Consider the following 5,652-nt stretch of genomic DNA (forward strand, 5'->3'; position numbering starts at 1 on the left):
TTCCTCAATGTGTACATATGAACGGTCTACAAGAAAATTTTAACCATAGCTCTGGTACCAACTTGTAATACCCTCACTTATTTTAGTTAAAACCATACCTGAGGTGTTATGTTTTAAAACTATATCATAATTACTTTCAGCGAAAGTATAGATTTTTTTTTTTTGAAAACATATTTCACATTATTTACATTAAACATAAAGTGTGTCTCAAACATATTATACATAAGTATTAAATAACCCAATTTTTTTTTCAAAACATAACTCCACACTTTATTACAAACATACACACTGATAACCAGAAATAATCCACAAAAGGTCGATATGCTCATATGTACAAATCAGGGTCAGGACCATACTTCAATTCTCCTTTGTCATTCACTCATTTCTTTCTTTACCTGCAACACAAGACAACTATGAGCCTAAAGCTTAGTAAGCAAAGTAATGCATGCAATGCTCATGTTCACCCAATGTCAATGGACATACACAACTTCTTTTTAAATTTTGGGCCCCTTAATATTGTGCACACTGTTTGATTAGGACAATGCCTACAGGGCTTGTTACACATATAATATTAAATCCCATGGGTTCTCCTCCGGGTAGCCATCACCACAGTAGGGCGCATTAAAAACCTTATTCCATCATTGCCCCGTCGGGCGGAAGAGTTAAGGCGGCCACACACTGTGGTATCAATACATATAACAATAACTCATATGAAGGAGAAATAAAAACGTGAACATGGAAAACAATATAAATGGTTCACTAAAACCTAGCCTGAGTTATTGGGCTGCCACTATGAGCCTAATTATAGGCCTCCGTTTACACTTACTTATATTCTCATTTGCCTTTTCAAAACAGTGGCACTGAACTTAAACTTCTTATTACAACTTAATTTTATGTTGCATCAAACTTGCCAAGACATCACATAATATCATGCATGGTCTTATATCATACAATAATTCACCATATCACTATTATGCCATGCATACAAATTTATGATGAAGTGTCAATGTATGTTAATACCACTTACTCACAACATATTCATATAATGCATACTTTCACATAACATGTAATTCTTGTGTTGCCGTTGAGTACTTTACATACCTTTTGTCCAAAATATATTTCACCGTGTAACAAGTGGTGTCTTAGGTGTTGATGTGCTTATCCTGACAATGGCATGAATTTCACATTATAATGATGACAGTAAGGCATTAAACTATCATTTAAAAATATCCATAAAACATCATATCCAAATCATGCCTAAATTGCCTTAAACCACTTAGATCGAGCATTAGATTTATCTTAGACACTTTGAGAAATTTTGATAGAGCTTCCCCTTAATTTTAGCTATCCCCAAATATCAAAATCTATCAGTAATCATCATCAATTAACCTGCCATAACCACATATCCCTAATACCAACATAATTCATCACAAAGTAATCATATACCGATTTTGATATAATTCTAATATTCAAGATCATCACCCAAATTAAATGAGTCTCCACGTCTATTCAAACATTTATAAACATATCTACCCTCTTATAAACTAAATAAAATAACCAAAAATCAGTTTGTACTCCAAGAACCACAAAAACCTCATAAAACACAAAATTTCACTTACCAAGCAACTTTTCGGCGAAAATAATCTCTTCTAGCTTTTATTAACCTCAAACAACTTGGAAACCACCAAGAAATATCTTAAAAAGGATAAAACACCATAGATAAGCTCTCAGAAAAATTCAAAAACATTGTTTAACTTCCAAGTACAGGAACTTACCATAAAAATGCCAGAACTAAGCTTAATCCACTTCTTGGCTATGATTTCACTTGGATCTCCTTAGAATCTCTTCAAGTCAGCCAAGAAATAGTTTTTGGTTTTCTTTTCTCTCTGTTTTTCAAAGTATTGTTGTGGAAAGTGATAAGGTTGATGACAATCCTTTATTTTCAATGATTTGGCCTTATTGTATCAAATTCCACACCTTTCTCCTTATCATTACACTTTTTGACTTATGAAAACCTCATCACTTCAATAATTTAGACTTAATCATCTTCTAGGCCCATTATCCATATGTGTGAAAAACTCACACCAAACCTTAGGTCCATATGAGTTCATACCAAATAGTTATGCTTACTCGATTAAGCGTAGCACACTTATGCTAAGCTCGTTTTGACTTTGCGTCAACACTACTGATTATGTATAACTCCCATCAAGACTTGATCTAATGGTTCTAAAACTATTTTTATCTCATCAATGAGACCTTAATCATACCTCAATTATATTCTGTGAATCTACTAATACTCAATTTTACACCGAAATACTAGTAATCGACGTTGTACTATTTTTCACTGCTTAACATCTTTTCCATTCTATATCTCACTTTTCTCACTTGATTTCATTCCTTGTCCGTATATTTCATCCGTTCTTATATCTTGAGCACATCAAACACCCATAAAAGACAAATCAAATGCCACAAGGTTAATAATGTTGAACATACACATAGACATCATATACATAACTTTTATACTTATACATGAAAACACTTATGTTGTCCCCATTTCCTGCCTTGGGCTCGGGATGGTGGTCCAGGCCCACTATCTGGGCAATTGGGTTTGGGCCCAGCCCAGGCCCGCTTGGTATGGAATGACCGGGAACGACGACCCAAGTGCGAGTCCAGACCCGGACGGTGTCCATGAAAGATGATCCAGGACGATCATCCGGGAGACGTATAGCTATTGGGGTTACGGTCGAAGTGTACGCAGACGGTCCCGGAGCCCGGTAAACGATCCGGGCCTACGGTAAACGAAGAGGGACAGAGGTAAATGAACCCAAGTCAAGTCCTCAAGGTTGGCAGGAAAAAGCATCCGTGACCCTGAATCCGCCCCATGACGCGTGGGGGTTGTCCCCACTTTTCACCTGCAGAAAAGGCCACCTCGGGATTGCACGCCGCTGGTTCAGACCTGCGTTGCCACTACACTGAATGATTTTGTCCCCTGAATCTGTCTCGTAACTTGGAATGCCCAGACCAAAAGCCCCATTTTGTCAGGCGAAATATAGGCCTTGGGCTACCCCAGTGGGCCTTGATCATTCTTAGTCTTTTGTATTTTTATTTGTATTAGGCTTCCGACAGAGAAGCCAAGGGTTCTTATATCCTTGTTGGGCCCGGGTCAGCCCGGCCCAAGCCCAGTGCTCCTGTGAGCCTATAAATACAGGTGACAGAGCACTGGAGAAATGATCTCTTTTTGGCTTGTATACAGTTACTCTACTAAAACATAGAGAGAAACTCCATTGTTAAAGGCTTTCCAAGCTCTAATACAGTTGTCTAGTGGACTAAGGCTCATTAACGCCCCAACCACGTAAAAACCTTGTTTACGTCCTCTAAATCCCATATCATTAGTCTCGCTTACTTTTTATTAATATAGTTTCCGAAAATCTCGGTAAACATTTTGGTGCTTTCATTGAGAGCCTGAGAAAGCTAGTGCTATCGTGAAACCTCTACTACAATGGTGAATACAAGACACACCACTTTCGACCCTACTAACCCAGAGCAGGGCAATGGAGAGCCATTGCCTTCCCAGCCTCTTCCTCAGAATCCGCCTGAGAACGCTCCTCCTCAGACGTCTCACCTTGACGAGTCACAAGACTATGAGGGTGGAACAGAGTACGAAGAGGAGAACGAGGGGGAATACCATGAAGAAGCTACGGATCCCAAGATCCCAGGAGGAGATCCCAACCAGCAGGACCTGGAGGTGACTAGACTGAGGCAGCAAGTCCTGGACCAGGAGGCTAGGATTGCTGAGCAAGCAGAGGCGCATCGACGGATGCAAGAGTCCCTCCAAGCCCTGCAGGCATTCATAGCTGCGTAGGGTCCGGTGATCAATCTCCCAGCTGGCCCGCTTCCGGGAGCGCAACAGCCCGCTCCGCAAGCCAGAGCCAGAGCCCCTGAAGACATGAGGCCGGCCCCTCCCCCGGAACAATTTCCTGAGCCAGTCCCAGGAAACTCGGACTGGGAGAAAAAGAAGGTCGGGGGAAAGACCCGAGAGAAAAACACCCTCGTCACGAAAGCCGGGACCCATTCTCGGCTGCTCCCTAGGAAAGAGAAGGTGTGCCCCGTCCCAGGACAGGGTCACCCGACTAATCTGCAGGGGACACGGCCGCGGGATGCGCGGCCCCGACATGCCCCAGGGAGAGACAGACAGGAAAGGTCTTTGCATCCCAGTGCCTCGGTAAACAAAAATCGTCGAGAACGCCCACGTAGCGAAGAGCGTCATGCCCTTAGTTCAGGGGACGACACGTCCCGGATAGACCCACGCGACAGACTGAACGCTCGGAAAGAGCGGGCCCATAAGGAAAAGATCCTTCCCCGAGGTGGCAACCTTAGGAACAACATCAACGACAGGAGGAACGAAAGAATCCCCCTGGAGGATGGCACGGCCAGGCAGGTCATGGACCAGCTGACCACTTTGAAAAAGGTCACGGACCGTTTGGTCCACAAGCAGGAAGGAGCGGATACCTACTCCGATGAAGAGGACAAAGAGCCCTGTGTGAGGCACATCCTGGACGCTGTGCTCCCCAAGGGGTTCAAGATGTCGAGCCTCACTGCCTATACCGGAAACACCGACCCCAGGGATCATCTGTCCCGGTACAACCGACTTATGACCGTGGCCCATGTTAGTGATGACGGCAAGTGCCTCTATTTTTCGATCACTCTAGGTGGTCTCGCCGAGGAGTGGTGGAAGAGACTTAAGCTGGGATCCATCCAATCCTGGTCAGGGCTGCAGTCGGCATTTCGCAAGCAGTTCGTGGCCGCCATGAGGATGGATATGCAAATCAGCGCCCTCGCCAATATTAAACAGCTCCCCGCGGAGACACTGACGGCCTACATCCAGCGTTTCACTGAAGAAGCTTCCAAGACTAAGGTGGACGATGGGCAGCGCCTGGTGGCATTGCAGTTCGGGATCCGGGCCGGGTCCCCTCTCTGGGATGACATGCAGCGTAGCAAGGCGGCTACCTTGGAAGAATTCATAAGGAGGGCCTAAGGATTTATCAATTGGGAAAAGGCTCAGATCCAGGCTTTTGGATGGCCTCCAGCGCCACAGCCCAGTGCCCAGGCGTTCCCGGGGTACGGGGTTCAGTTCTCGGCGCAGTCCTACGTCACGCCCCCGATCGCCCCGGGATCAGCCGTTACGCCTAGGGTTACCTACACCCCTACGGTGTATGGTCTTACCTCTTCAGGGTATGCGCCAGTCCAATCCACCCACTTTTCCGGATATGAAGCCGCGCTAGTGGGTCACAGCGTTGCCCCCGTCGAGGCCCAGCAGTCGCAGGTGGGAGTAACGGAGGCAAGCGTAAACCCCTCCCAGGGGAAGAGATCTGGCAAAGGCCAAAATCGGTCTAAGCTGGCTAAGAAAAGAAAAAGGGGCTACGAGCCCCAATATTCAGAATACACCAATCCAGTGGACACCAGGGAGAACATCTTCCTGGCCACAGAAAGGGCGGTTCATTACCGGAAACCTAGCCCCATGTTCAAAGGGGGGAGAAACGCGAAGGATACCCACAAACGGTGCGCCTACCATAAGGACGTGGGCCACACGATCGAAGAGTGCCGGCAGCTCAAGGATGAGATCGAGAATCTGATCAAGCTGGGGCATCTCCA

This window comes from Humulus lupulus, chromosome 4 (assembly GCF_963169125.1).
Source record: "Humulus lupulus chromosome 4, drHumLupu1.1, whole genome shotgun sequence".
Classification (NCBI taxonomy): Eukaryota; Viridiplantae; Streptophyta; class Magnoliopsida; order Rosales; family Cannabaceae; genus Humulus; species Humulus lupulus.